The sequence below is a fragment of the Hylobates moloch genome, unplaced genomic scaffold (assembly GCF_009828535.3).
Source record: "Hylobates moloch isolate HMO894 unplaced genomic scaffold, HMol_V3 SCAFFOLD_9, whole genome shotgun sequence".
Taxonomy (NCBI): Eukaryota; Metazoa; Chordata; class Mammalia; order Primates; family Hylobatidae; genus Hylobates; species Hylobates moloch.
In genome coordinates, this window is record NW_026652284.1 from 82237462 (window position 1) to 82253592 (window position 16131).

General features: G+C 40.4%; 1 protein-coding gene across 5 annotated transcripts in view; it reads right to left on the bottom strand.

The window, feature by feature from the left end:
* Positions 1–16131, bottom strand: part of NCALD (neurocalcin delta) — a 447618-nt gene that overhangs the window by 194034 nt on the left and 237453 nt on the right. For 3 of the 5 annotated variants that reach the window (XM_058444297.1, XM_032760154.2, XM_058444299.1), the window contains exon 4: positions 12192–12278. The exons of the other annotated variants lie outside the window; for them this stretch is intronic. The gene's annotated coding sequence lies outside the window, so the exon portion shown is untranslated. The remainder of the gene's footprint in view (positions 1–12191; positions 12279–16131) is intronic. 5 annotated transcript variants of the gene reach the window in all.

A 16131-nucleotide genomic window follows, 5' to 3' on the forward strand; every position in this document is an offset into this window, starting at 1 on the left:
CCACTGTGCCCAGCATCTTATCCAATTTTTAACTCCTCTCCTCTTTCTAAGTAGAAGAGGAGGGAGGGGGGATAAGTGGAAAAGACAAACTGGCCAGAAAGAGAAAGGAGAGGAATGAATGGAAACAATGATTCTCCTACAAAGTATTTTAAATCCTGAGCTATGCCAGACTAAGTATGTTACCTACGTTAATATTTTATTATTACATCATTAAATTGACAACATAACTGCATAATAATAATGACTAGCCAGTACTGAGAGTTTGCTATGTGCCGGGAAGTAGTCTAGACAGTCTGGCCAACTTGATCTCACCACAACACTATAACACAAGTACTATTATTTTTCATTTCACAGATGAAGAACTGGATGATCAGAGAGGTAAAGTCATTTGTTCCACATCCCACAGCCAGTAAATGGCAGAATCCAGACACAGATGTCAGGATGCTGGACTCCAAAGTCCTGGCTCTTCATCCTGTTCAGGGAGCTCCTCTCCTCAACAGGAGGCAACAGCTAGCTCAGGCTGTCCAGCCAATGCACCCTTCACACAGGATTTCCCTCCTTGCAAGTGTTCTTCTCAAGAATAGGCCCCCTCATTGACCCTGTCCCTTTCATCACTTCATTGTCTTTTTTTTCTAACCTCTCTGCTCAGTGCTCCGTGCCCCTGGTTACTGGGGTAACAGTTATCTCGGGTGGTTTTTGCTAGATTTCCATGACCATTGTGGTCTGTCTCTCTTTCCCAGCACTTCTCAGCCTTTTAATTCTCTCCTCATTATTGAAGCCAGCATGGAGCAATTTTTCAAAACATCCAATTAGCAAGTGCACAGAAGGAACTGGATCCATAATTAATTAATGATTCTAAGACGCAACAAAGCAAAAGCAAAGCCAAGGACGTGGAAGGCACCAAAAACTGAAACTGCATGAGGAAGATGTCCACATTCAGGACCCCTCCCTGGGAAGGACAAAGAATTAAACAAGCTGCTCACTGATTCAAATCCCTAAAACACCTCCACATGTCCTGGAATTGAAAAGACATCAATCACTGGGTGACAATCCCAAGTGGAACATCTCTCCCCTCCAGGATGAATGGCTGCCTCTGTTGTAGTAGTGAACTGATTCTTTCTCTATTGTTCTTATGAGAGAAGCTTGGCCCCTCTTTCCTCTCAAAATTGTTCAACTCTTTTAGAGACAGTCTTTCTAGCTAGATGGTCCTAACCTCTGGGATTTCTTGCTCTTCCCCAGGCAGAAGTCAAGTTAGCATACCAGGATTTAAGAGATCAAGCTAGGATGACTTGGAGAAAGAAAAAGGGAAAATAGTAGAGGAATGCCCGGATTCCCAGATGTACAGTTGCTATTCTAATTTGGAGAAGAAAGGAGGGCTTGGATGGAAGTCCACCCAGATCAAATTTTCGCAGACATCAACTCGTTCTCCAACACACAGGGTGAAGTGCAAATGACAAGGGAGTGCTAGCACAGTTATTAGTCAAGGTGCTGTCTTTTCACTAGGAGGAAATAGGGATTATGTTTGCTTTTGATTATTATGAACACTAGTTGCTGCCTGAAAGACTGGAGACAACAAAACAAATAGCCTGAACAGTATTATAGCAAGTTCCTGCATCTCACGGGACATCATGATATACTTGCCGGTAGTGAAAATTAGAAGATTTATATAGACCATGACAGTTGTAGGAATCCTTTACTACTTTTTCTTACCTGCAGCCTAATTTCCTTTTGGTTCTGTATTGGGCTAATGCCAGCTTTCAGGGCTGATCTCTGTACTTAAGGGAGTATATCTAAACCCACTCTACCAAGCCACAGACTAAGCATTTTGCTTAATACCATGGCAATGGATACAAGCAATGTTAGATGAGAAGGAAAATAAAATGTCACCAGGACATTTACAAGACATAGTACTTACTGCTGCCGCTGCTCAAATAAAATAATAGTAAATACTGTTATGCATGTTGCTAAGCAATGTTGCATTTTCAGTCCTTAATAACTGCATTAGTAACACAAGATGGGACAAACTACATTTTGATACCAATGAGACGTTTTGCCTTCTTTGAATAATCAGCCTCAGCAACCAATGACTTCCAGCACAAAGCAAAAGTGGTTATCTTTTCTCCCCTGGCTATGATATGTATGAGAACTCAGTGGTAAATTTCCTATAGGAAAGACTAAGGGTTCTCTCTGCTAACCCACTCCCCCACCAAGTCTTTAAGTCTTAAGTAAAAAATAAACGAATTAATAAATAAGTAACATTCTTTCCCTGAAATGTCTCCTCTCAGCTATTGTATATGTATATGTAGCAAGTGCTAGAAAACTATGAATTTTAAATACAGTTAAAGATTTGAAGTAAAATGCATCTACAAACATATATCTTCTGATTCAAAGATAACACTGATTTGAAGGATCTTATGTGAGCATAATCAACATTGCAGCAGTCCCAGATTCTGTATTAATAACAACCCTCTGGTTTACAGATACTAAAAGTTTGCTTAGCGTGAGCTGCTAACTAATGACTTCTTGTCCCTCTCCTCAGTTTACCCAGCATTCCCTGATTACCCAGAATTCCCAATTACCCAGCATTCCCCTATTATCCAGCATTCCTAGTTACCCAGCTTTCCCTGGTTACCTAGCATTCCCCCATTTATCCAGCATTCCTGACTACCCAGCATTCCCCAGTCATTCTGCATTTCTCAGCTACTACATAAGCATTAGTCAGAAATAGTCTGCAAGAAAATAACCTTTTCAACAGTATTTTACCAATGGAATTCTGGAAGCTTTCATCTCCTTAGAGGAACAGTATCGCATAAAAGATACTATGTATGTTTTAACACAGACCCTGGAGCCAGACTCCCTAGGAGGAATCCTGACAACACAATTTCCCATTTAAGTGACTTTGGGCAAATTAACGTCTTTGTGCCCCTTTTTTTCTCACCTGTTACTGCAATGATTAAATAAGTTGATATATATAAAGTACTTAGAGCAGTGCCTCCTTCTGGCTCTGGGGAAGAGCTGTTTGAACATCTCCCCATCAAAACAAGCAAATACTGCAGTTAGTAAAGGAGAAAAAAAGCTGACTCCAGAATGTACCCTTAGGATCTGTATTTGTTGGTTTTATATTTCAGAGGAAGCCGCTGATCTAACGAAGCTAGAAAACACTAAATTTTGAACTCCTATAACATCAAACTGTTACTGATTATGGTTCTGGGCATATGCCATATGTTTCCCAGAAATAACAAATGTTCCACGGAAAAGTAAGTGGCCAAGGGTAGGAAAAACATATAGTAAATGTCCTTGTTTTTCTTGGCTGTTAACATTAACACAATGAAGCATTCAGTGAAAACTATGAACATTCAACTGCAACTTCCTACCACTTCAGAAGACATTCTTGAACTACTGAAAGTGAGAGCTGTTATGTTCAAATAGCATTGTCAAGTAATTTATTAAGAATCTTACATTTTAAACTTTGAAAAATGTTACTCTGTCCCATAGAAATTACATTGCTAGATGCTAAACTAACTCCATGTGATTCTCATTTTCAGAAATACATTAGACCGTTCAAGAGTTTCAGTGTTTCTCCTTGAGCTGCATAATAGAAAGCCATTTGGGTTTTAAATATAATTTTTTTTACAGGGGTTCCCTTGTACAAGGAACACATTTCTCTCATACAGTCTTGCTATTTAAGAGGCTAATTGTTTTAGATTTCTTTTAAGCTTCTTTTATTTTACTTAAGTGAACTTGAAGTGAATTTTTACAACTATCTAGTGAAAGAAAATTAAATTATTAATCAAGTGATTTTTATTTATAAGGAGGTCATACCAGCACCAGGAGGCTAACATTATGTTTTCTTTCAGTAGATTTTGTATTAAAGAGCATGTATTTTAAAAATAAATCAGCCTGATGGTCCCATTTATTCTTATTTTCTGTTATAAGTAAAGTATGATGATCCTATAGGTGCTAAAAAGTGATCAAGATCTAATACAAGCTACTTTGCAGGCAGGAACTGCTACTGACAGAACCTCTGCATATAATCAATGTGCAGTTATGTGACAGTCAATGCCATGTCCTAGAATTATGATGATGAAAAAAAGCAGCCCTAGGTTCTGTCCTCATGGAGCTTAGAGTCTAAGACAGCGCTACTTAAAATGTGGTCTATGGACCAGTCTTATCAGACTTCAATAAGGCAAATACAGATATTGCAAGTAGTTGTCAATAAACTTCTATAGCAGCTGGACATTGCTACAGCATCCAAATGTGTAATCAAGTAAACTCATCTCATTGAATAGGGTATAGAATGGTCTGGAGATTGCCAAACTTGCATGGTGCGTTTCCTGGGGTAGATTCTAAGTACTGGTGTGCCTGGAATTGGTGGGTTCTTGGTCTCACTGACTTCAAAAATGAGGCCGCAGACCCTCATGGTGTAACAGTTCTTAAAGATGGTGTGTCTGGAGTTTGTTCCTTCTGATGTTCAGACGTGTTCAGAGTTTCTTCCTTCTGGTGGGTTCGTGGTCTCACTGGCTTCAGGAGTGAAGCTGCAGACCTTCACGGCGAGTATTACAGCTCTTCAGGCCGCGCGTCCGGAGTTGTTCATTTCTCCCGGTGGGTTCGTGGTCTGGCTGGCCTCAAGAGTGAGGCTGCAGATCTTCACTGTGAGTGTTACAGCTCATAAAGGCAGTGCGGACCCAAACAGCGAGCAACAGCAAGATCTGTTGCAAAGGGCAAAAGAACACCACTTCCATGGTGTGAAATAGGACCTGAACGGGTTGCAACTGCTGGCTCGGGCAGCCTGCTTTTATTCCCTTATCTGGCCCCCACCCACATCCTGCTGACTGGTCCATTTTACAGAGAGCTGATTGGTCTGTTTTACAGAGCGCTCATTGGTCCGTTTTGACAGGGTGCTGATTGGTGCATTTACAATCCTCCAATAAAAGTCCTCCAAGTCCCCACCCGCTCAGGAACCCAGCTGGCTTCATCTTGTGGATCACCCTGCCAGGGCCGCAGGTGGAGCTGCCTGCCAGTCCCGCACTGTGTGTCTGCACTCCTCAGCCCTTGGGCGGTGGATGGGACCAGGTGCCGTGGAGCAGGGGGCCGTGCTTGCCGGGGAGGCTGGGGCCGTGCAGGAGCCCACGGTGCGGGGGGCTGGGGGAGTCTAGGGAGGCTCGGGCATGGCGGGCTGCAGGTCCCAAGCCCTGCCCCGCGGGGAGGCAGCTGAGGCCCGGCGAGAATTTGACAGCAGCACTGGTGGGCCAGCACTGCTGGGGGATCCGGAGCACCCTCCGCAGCTGCTGGCCTGGGTGCTAAGCCCCTCACTGCCCAGGGCCAGCAGCGCTGGCCAGCCGCTCTGAGTGCAGGGCCCAGCGAGCCCGAGCCCACGCCCACCCATAACTCATGCTGGCCCGCAATCGCCGTGCACAGCAGCCCCAGTTCCCACCCGCGCCTCTCCCTGTACACCTCCCCACAAGCAGAGGGAGCTGGCTCTGGCCTCGGCCAGCCCAGAGAGGGGCCCCCACAGCGCAGTGGCGGGCTAAAGGGCTCCTGGAGCATGGCCAGAGTGGACGCCGAGGCCGAGGAGGCCTGAGAGCCAGCGAGGGCTGCCAGGGCTGCCAGCACGCTGTTACCTCTCACTGGTAGTCACAGACAGAAGGATACCTATTGATTTGTGATGAATTGGAAAGTTTTTCAAAAATTGAATTCCCCCCAGATAGTGTGAAAAGGACTAGTCTAGCGCTTTCAAAGCATTATACAAAAAAAGAGAGAGAGTTTAATTCCAACTAAGAAAATTTGAGAATGTTTTGTGAAATAAATGATTAAGAGTGGATTAGAATTTGAGGGGTAGAAATCACAACATGAGAAGTGCTATGGAGGCAGAAAAGTGCAAAGATGACCCAGGCCACCTCCTTCATTATGGCTGGAATAAGACATGAGGACAAGGCAAAGGGAGGTAAATGTGCAAAGATTGATTGAAGCCAGTTACTAGAGGGCCTCGAATGTCATGAAAGGGACTCAGAACTTTATTTTTGAGATAATCAGAAGTCCTTAATATTTCTGAAGAGCATCATGACACAAAAGAAACTATTTTACATATAATATTGACTCATTTGAACTACATGTGACACTTTAAGGCAGGAAGCCTTTAAGTGAGGTAAACAATAACAGTAAAAAGGAATTTCACTTTCACAAAACCACCTAACAAAATAAATATCTATTAAAATAAAAAATACAAATAAAAAGGAATTTTATTTAAAAATAATCTCTTTAATGGTGTCATATATTACTACATGTGTAAGTACACTTTTGCAATTTGAAGTCTTTGCTGCACCATAGCACAGTAAAATACCACTTTAGAAGATCTAATCATGTATGATTGAAGTAATTTTGAAATACCATTTCTTAGCTTTATAGTGACAGATAGAACACATTCTTCCCATTTTCAGAAACTTTGATTAAACCGCAGATAATACGGGAACATTAACCAGTGTACTATTATAACAAATTACACTAAAATGTCAAACACCATCACCAAAGGACACCAAAGCTGTTATTCTCAGCTTCCTATAAAACTAGAATTGATTTCATTAAATGTGCCTCATTTATGTCTCATTTAAGTTTGGTGCCAAGGACCAAAAGGCTCTTAATTCTTGCAGCTGACTGAAGTGGAGTCTTTGTGGCATTAAGACTCTCATAAATGTATCTTCTTAAGAAACAGTTGAACCACTAAGTAAGTTTTAAACTTTGAGGGTAAAATTTCCTAAGGTTTTAACAAATAAAACGAGGCTCCCAGAAAAACATATTACCACATTAGAACTTCACATACTTGGCTGAGTAAATATCTAATTATTTCATCTTATAATTCTGGTTTCATAATATCATCTTCAGTTTGGATGTGAGAATTACAGAACTGTAAAGATACCATCCTGTTAAAGCTACACATTTAGAATTGCACACATTTGTGATACAACTACAATACAAGGCTAAAACAGAGCAGTGTGAGTCATTGATTAAGATGCACTAAAGCAGGGGTGCTCAACTGAGGGTGATATTTGCGCTTCCCAGGAGACATTTGGCAATGTCTTCAGATGGTTGTCATGACCGGGGATATACTACCGGCACCAGGATACTGCAATACATCCTATAATGTGCAAGACACTCCCTTCCAGAAGAATTATCTGGTTCAAAATGACAATAGTGCTATGTTGAAAAAAACTTGTACTGAAGGATCACACTAACAACATGTCCATCATTCCTCCCAATTCTAAGATTTTTGGCATATGCTGTGGTCTGAATGTTTGTGTCTGCCTCCCTCCCCAAATTCATATGTTGAAGTCCTAACCCCCAAGGTGATTATATTAGGAGGTGGAGTTTGGGGCAGGTGATCAGGACATGAAGGTGGATTTAATGTCATTATAAAAGAGACCCCAGGGTCTCTTTTCCCCTACCACCATAGGAGGATACAGCGAGAAGGCACCATCTACGAACCAGGAAATAGGACCTCGACAGACACCGAATCTGCCAGCACCTTAATCTTGGACTTCCTGACCTCAAGAACTGTAGGAAATAAATTTCTGTTGTTTATAAGCTACCCAGTTTATGATATTTTGTTATAGCAGACTAAACAGACTAAGACAGCATATATAGAAATAATCACTTTGATTCATACAGTAGGAAAGTCAGAAACAAGGAGGTTCCTGAAGATTAAAACAGATAATTATTATGCCTCCCTTTGATATAATGAACTACTTACATCAAACCCTCTGACTTTTGCAAACAAGACCTGAAGGTAATCCTCATCAGTGCCCTGGTGTAATTCCACTGATGTCAGTAATACTCTCTATGTAGCTATGCAAACATTGCATCAAGAAGTCTTCCAGCAGACCTTCATAAAAGACAGGCACAGTTGAAAACCTCAAATAAGTTTCCAGGCATGTATTGTTTTCTGTGTTGTAAGTCAGTAATGGCTTTAAGAAGCAATATGAAATAACGACTTTTGAGAATGTGGGAAAGAAATCCATCTCCTTAAATATATACATTGATTCTAAGATGTGAACCTTTTCTAGATATGCTAAATGTGCAAAATGTATAAAGCATGTTAAATATATAAGGTATAATAAGGTCTTTTTGTAAGAAGAAATAGAAAGAGGCCAGATGTGGTGGCTCATGTCTATAACTCCGACACTTAGGGAGGCCAACACAGAAGGACTGCTTAAGGCCATGTGTGCTAGACTAGCCTGGGCAACACAGTGAGACACTCTGACTCGACAAAAAAATACAAAAATTAGCTGGGCATGGTGGTGCGCACTTGTAGTCCCTGCTACTGAGGAGGCTGAGGCTTCAGTAAGCCAAGATTGTACCACTGTACTCCAGCCTGGGCAACAGAGTGAGACCCCATTTCAAAAACAAAGAAAATAAAACCAAAGAAATAGACTCTGAAATGTTCTTCCTCTCAGCTCCTTCTCCATCAGTGTTAGACTCTGTGAGTTTCATTTAAGTCTTTGTATTGCTCCCTTCCCCCTCCCCTCACCACTCCAGAACGAGGCACAGGGAGGACAATGGGATCACTATTGTCTCAGAAACAAGAACAAATTAATACAAAGCCTGGTTTCTCTCTCTTGTTTTCCTCTCTTGAAATTTCTTCGAAGTCTTTGACTGTGAATTGGGTACTATCAAGGACATCTGTCCTGAACATCCTCTTAGGTCTTCTAGAGTATATGCCTTTATTTAACTAAACAGAAGAATAACCACACTTACATGCAATACAATTTATACTTGAAATCATGTTTAAATTCTATCTAAAGACCCACACTACTTACTTATAAGCAAAAACTTAGTATAAAACCTATATATTTGCTTATTGGCATATTATCTGCCTGTTCCACTAGAATCTCAGATCCATGGGAACAGGGATTTTGTCTTGGGTATATTGGCTGGGTGAGTAAATGAATATCTTCTCCCTATCAGCAGAGTCATTACACAATTGCAAACTCCTTTTATTTCTACAGAAGACCACAGGACTCATTTCCTGTTATAAACTACTCATGTTGGTTCATTCATTCATTCTCTATTAAGTCTTTCATGATCTGGCTCCTGCCACCTCTCTAGCTTTCCCCCATAGGATGCCTGCCTTGCTCTCCAGCAACACTAGCTTTGGCTCAATTCTTAGTAAGTTCCATGCTCCCTTCTACCTTAGAACCTCTGCTCTGGCCTTTCTTCTGCCCATCTCCAACACCTTCAGATTTCTGCAGGGAAGCCTTCCCTGATCCCCACTGAGACTAGGTGTGGTACCTGCATTTTATAGTCTCGTAGTTCCTTGTTTTTGCTGTTGTCGTTTTCTATCATAGTACTTAACACATTTGTAAAATGTATTTGTGTGATTATTTGATTAACTTTGCTCCCAACCCCACTCTTCTCAGCTGCATGACTTCCTATCCCTATTAATATCCCCGCCATCTAACACAGTGCCTGTCACATAGCAACTGCTCAATAAATATTTATTGAACAAATAAATGAATTATGTTTCTAGAAACATAATCTATTACCAAATACGTAAGTCCATGTTATACCATATCATTCTTCTCTAGGGCTCAAGTTAGTAGGTACTTAGCCAACATTTGTTGGTTAATTGAAATCATCATTCATCTCCAGCAAATACCATTCTCCTATGTCTGTATGATACTAAACAATTTGTTGCAAAATTGCTGGGAAATAAACTACTCTCTATTTTTTTCTACATACTAATACAAAAGCAGTTTGTTTTTGTTTTTGTTTTTCACCGACTTTATTAGCTGTTTTGGCATTAAGAACATGACTGGATGGAAAATAGTTGGCAGGGAATCAATTACTCGACTGATCAGTATTTGTCTCTGTGGCTATATTTGAAAACATCTGGAAGCACACTTTAATTATCCTCTGAATATTTGGTGTCTCATGCTCTCAGCCGCTGAGATAATCTCTCTCCATATTATTCCTAAATGAAAGGTATTCTGTTGACAAAATCAATGTTTTTTGACAGAGGGGAATTTGTGGGACATTGAAAATACAGAATAATGAGCTCCCAGGCTAAAAGGGCTAAAATAGCATTCATTCTTTTAAGAGGAGGAGCAAAGAAGTCGTTAGCTTAGAAAACTGCAGAAAAATGAAATTCCATGTAACATCCTATAACTAAGAAGCTAGTCACATAGGGAGCCTTGGGAAGAGTACAGATTTCTCGGGGACCCAGACAAAACCATCCTGGCTTAAGGAGGCTAAAGAGAGATATCCAAACAACAGGAAATCAGTAATAATTGTAAACCTAGAGTCTATTCATATACCTTGCTTTCAAATAATTTCTTTATATGTATTCTTCCCATCTATGGTTATCTGGATTTCTGCCACTAGGCAACTTTTACTAAATTGTCTGAAATTCTTGAACAAAATCCCAAACAGCCCAGGAAATTTGGGCAGTATTTGCTAAGTCAGGTCATTCTTATGGAAAGCCCGTTAGGAAGTTTAACCTCTGTTGAAGAGGTCATCCTCTTCCCTGCCTTGCCCACTACTCTCTCAAGCCCACTAGTAGTCAAGCAGGGAGTGGCTTCTTCACTGCCCCAAGAGCTTTTCTGTCAATTTCTCATCCAAATCATCCTCGTTTGGGTCTGGCAGATGCTGCAAACCTGCAGCATGAACTCTCGCAGTCTCCCTTTGCTCCAAGTGAATGAGAGATGAAGTCTAGCTTATTTGGGGCTCACTCTAGCAAGGAATTACCTGCCCCTGAAACAATAAACACAGAGAAGGACCCAGGTGCTGCAGGAGGGACAGAAATGACTAGAAGCCAATAGCATCATATTGATTATCCACACCTCCATGTCAAGGGGAAGTGTTCTTATCTTAAATCCTACTCAAGCTTTACTGTCTTTAGGCAAAAACACACATTTTCCTATTAGGCTTTAGTTTGATGTCAGAAAGAGCCAAGGAACTAAAGCAATGGCGACTGCCATTTCTCGGGTTGTAATATCCATAAATAGTCCAACCAAATTGTCTCAAGAAGAAGGAGCTTCACAGACTGCCTGATCATTACTAGTTACAAAGCACAACTCTATCTTGGCCTCCAGGAGAAATGCAATAGGGCTGAGACTTAGTTCTCAATGCCATGAGGAAAAAAAAAACATTAGATTTTGCTTAACATGACTTCAAATATTTCATAACTCTTCTATAGATCTCATTAGAAGGACTGGACTACCAAACTTGGAATAAAAACTTTTCCCTTTCACTTTCTTGTTACATCCAGGTGAGCCATGTTGCTCAGGTAGTAATTAAACCATAAAGACTTAATGGGGGAAAAGGAAGTGGGATGAAAAGAGCTAAGTCTACTCAAGTTTCATTTGATATCAATGTATCTGCCCTACCCCCATTTATTTTATTTTCTCCATTTTGTTCCTCATACACAACTGTTTGACCAAGTAAACATCAGATTAATCTTCATGACTTTTTTCCAAACAGGCTCAAAACATATTACTGAGGTCTAAGCCATATGACTTTGCCTGCAACTCTTCACTAGCCCTTGTCTGGGGCCATTAACTTATTTTGAAAAGTTTCCGAGAAATTCAGTAGATTTCCCTTCCTGAAAAGCCAATTTCCTAACTGTTCAATGAGATGGCTTTTGAGACTCATATCAACAAATTAGGAAAGTAATAATGTTCCTATTCTAACAGGAAATTCACTATTGCTGGTGCTGCTGCCCTAATTATACTATAATCGAATTTCAAAAGAATCTTTTTTGAATTAGAAAACATCCCATCTACTTGCTGCATAATTTCCTCTTCGGTCCTCTATACTAAATGAGTCCATTTGGAAAGTAAGGAGGGGTATAAATTACCTTTTTTCCAGGAATCAACAAGCCAGGTTTTTACTCCATTATCATATGTCTTGTTTTGTTTTACTAAATCTCTTACACTTAAATAAGGTTTCCGCTTAATCAGTCACCAGAAAAGAGGACAGGATTTTTTTTTAATTAAAACGGGTGCATAGCTTTCTTTTCAGTAACATACACATGCATCAAGAGTTAAAAATGGAAATGGCTACCCTATGACAAAGCTTATTTTTCTACATAGCAAATACAAATATATAAACACACAGAAACCTACCTAGGATACAGCTTTGCATTTTGAATCGTAATTTACACAATTTAACCCTTTCAAGAGATTAAAAAACTAACTCACAGTATGCAGTCACTCAGTGCCTGGGATCTCGGGGCCTTCCTCAGTATCACGACAGATTTTAACACCAGGAGATCAGACGCCCTGCAACTGAGATCACTCATAATTAGCAAATATTGTTCTTGAACATTTGACAGCTCTGTAAAAGTTTTGGTGAGACTGTCACTTTTATTTCTTTTGTAGTTGCCTTCGCAAACAGGAAACACACCTGCAAGAACACTGACGTGTATCAGCCTAATTGGTTTTTGGTTCAAAGTACTTAGGAATGAGTCTTGTAACCCAGGGGTAACAGGCGCACAGTCTCCAAAGAGTAGGAATCAGCTCTGAGCATCTCACGGTCCACTTCTCTGGACAGATGCTATGCAGGCAATTTATTACAGGGAGAAACAGGCATGCTGAGTAACATTCAGGCCTTATGGCCTTAATTCAGGAAGGATTATAAACATTAGAATAAACGAACTTAAATATATATAGATACACATATATCAAATATATTATTTAAATATATATCAATTATTTAAAAGAATAATATGTTAAAATAATGTAATATATATAATTTTTCCTGGAATGTATATAGAAACTATCACTTAGGAATCATTTGGTTACAAGTAACAGAAAACCCAGCTCAAACTCACTTATACAAATAAATAACAAAATAAGGAATTATTTGTTTCATTGAGCTGGGGAAAAAACCCAGAAGTAAGATTGGTTTTTGGAAACCACAAGTTTGTTGTATCATTTGATTCTAGACAGTTCTCTTGGTACAGGTATTCTTTGTGAATTGGCTTCACCCTCAGGCTGCTCTCCTCCTGGTGCAATAAAAATGGCTGTAGCAGTTCAAGATCATATATCTATCATCCAAGAGGACAGTGTCAGCGTCATGGCAGTCCCAATGAAAGTTCTGAGGTCATTCTGAGGGCCCACTGCTGAATCGGCCACTGTATTTGGGGGTCTCATATGTTAAATGGCTTAAACTAGTCAAGGCTTATCCCTGGAGGTAAGAGTAGGGTCAATCCACACAAACAAACAAACATCACATAGAGAGACACTGGGGATACTTAGAGGAAAGGGAAAGTGGGAAGGGGATCAGCAAATGTCCACCACAACAGTGCTTGACAATAATCTGAAGACTGATATTTGAGGATGTGTATCTATAAAAACCCTAGTACTCAGGTGATCTGCAGATGTCCGAAAGAGAATGAGTGGAAGTTCAATAGATGTTGATGACCCAAGGCTCTATATTTAGTTGGACTTTCTTTTTTTTTTTTTTTTTTGCGGAGTTGGGGAGACAGAGTTTCACTCTGTCACCCAGATGGGAGTGCAGTAGAGCAATAATAGCTCAGTGTAGCCTCAAACTTCTATGCTCAAGCAATCCTCCTGCCTCAGCCTCCAGAATAGCTGGGACTGCAGGGATGCCCCAACATGCCTGGCTAACTTTTTTTTTTTTAATAGAGATGAGGGCTCGCTATGTTGCCCAGGTTGGTCTCAAACTCCTGGCCTCAAGTGATCCTGCCACCTCAGTGTCTCAAAGTGCTGAGATTACAGGCATGAACCACCACACCTAGCCTGAACATTCTATTAACATTGGATTTGCTCTCTGAGAAAACAGTTCAGAATATTTCCACTCTGTTTATTAAATACATTTTACAGTGTATGAAGTACTCTTCCATTTGATCGTCTATTTTGTCATGAAAAGAACCCTGTCAGCAGTGGGCAGGCATCCCCACTGGAAGCTTAGACAGTGGGGCAGACACTGCCTGTTGCCTATCCAATGACAAGTCTACCCTTTTCCTTACAGAATCTTGATTTTGTCCAGGGCAGGAATTTGCCGTGTTAAAAAACCACATGATTATCTCAATAGATGCAGAAAAGGCCTTTGACAAAATTCAACAATGCTTCATGCTAAAAACTCTCAATAAATTAGGTACTGATGGGACGTATCTTAAAATAATAAGAGCTATCTATGACAAGCCCACAGCCAATATCATACTGAATGGGCAAAAACTAGAAGCATTCCCTTTGAAAATGGGCACAAGACAGGGATGCCCTCTCTCACTACTCCTATTCAACATAGTGCTGGAAGTTCTGGCCAGGGCAATCAGGCAGGAGAAGGAAATAAAGGATATTCAATTAGGAAAAGAGGAAGTCAAATTGTCCCTGTTTGCAGATGACATGGTTGTATATCTAGAAAACCCCACTGTCTCAGCCCAAAATCTCCTTAAGCTGATTAGCAACTTCAGCAAAGTCTCAGGATACAAAATCAATGTACAAAAATCACAAGCATTCTTGTACACCAATCACAGACAAAGAGCCAAATCATGAGTGAACTCCCATTCACAACTGCTTCAAAGAGAATAAAATACCTAGGAATCCAACTTACAAGGGATGTGAAGGACCTCTTCAAGAAGAACTACAAACCACTGCTCAATGAAATAAAAGAGGATACAAACAAATGGAAGAACATTCCATGCTCATGGGTTGGAAGAATCAATATCGTGAAAATGGCCATACTGCCCAAGGTAATTTATAGATTCAATGCCATCCCCATCAAGCTACCAATGACTTTCTTCACAGAATTGGAAAAAACTACTTTAAAGTTCATATGGAACCAAAAAAGAGCCCGCATCGCCAAGTCAATCCTAAGCCAAAAGAACAAGGCTGGAGGCATCACGCTACCTGACTTCAAACTATACTACAAGGCTACAATAACCAAAACAGCATGGTACTGGTACCACAACAGAGACATAGATCAATGGAACACAACAGAGCCCTCAGAAATAATGCCACATATCTACAACTATCTGATCTTTGACAAACCTGACAAAAACAAGAAATGGGGAAAGGATTCTCTGTTTAATAAATGGTGCTGGGAAAACTGGCTAGCCATATGTAGAAAGCTGAAACTGGATCCCTTCCTTACACCTTATACAAAAATTAATTCAAGATGGATTAAAGACTTAAATGTTAGACCTAAAACCATTAAAATCCTACAAGAAAACCTAGGCAATACCATTCAGGACATAGGCGTGGGCAAGGACTTCATGTCTAAAACACCAAAAGCAATGGTAACAAAAGCCAAAATTGACAAATGGGATCTAATTAAACTAAAGAGCTTCTGCACAGCAAAAGAAACTACCATCAGAGTGAACAGGCAACCTACAAAATGGGAGAAAATTTTTGCAACCTACTCATCTGACAAAGGGCTAATATCCAGAATCTACAATGAACTCAAACAAATTTATAAGAAAAAAACAACCCCATCAAAAAGTGGGCAAAGGACATGAACAGACACTTCTCAAAAGACATTTATGCAGCCAAAAAACATGAAAAAATGCTCATCATCACTGGCCATCAGGGAAATGCAAATCAAAACCACAATGAGATACTATCTCACACCAGTTAGAAAGGCCATCATTAAAAAGTCAGGAAACAACAGGTGCTGCAGAGGATGTGGAGAAATAGGAACACTTTTACACTGTTGGTAGGACGGTAAACTAGTTCAACCATTGTGGAAGTCAGTGTGGCGATTCCTCAGGGATCTAGAACTAGAAATACCATTTGACCCAGCCATCCCATTACTGGGTATATACCCAAAGGATTATAAATCATGCTGCTATAAAGACACATGCACACGTATGTTTATAGCGGCACTATTCACAATAGCAAAGACTTGGAACCAACCCAAATGTCTAACAACGACAGACTGGATTAAGAAAATGTGTGCATATACACCATGGAATACTATGCAGCCATAAAAAATGATGAGTTCATGTCCTTTGTAGGGACATGGATGAAGCTGGAAACCATCATTCTCAGTAAACTATCGCAAGGACAAAAAACCAAACACCGTATGTTCTCACTCATAGGTGGGAACTGAACGATGAGAACTCATGGACACAGGAAGGGGAACATCACACTCTGGGGACTGTTGTGGGGTGGGGGG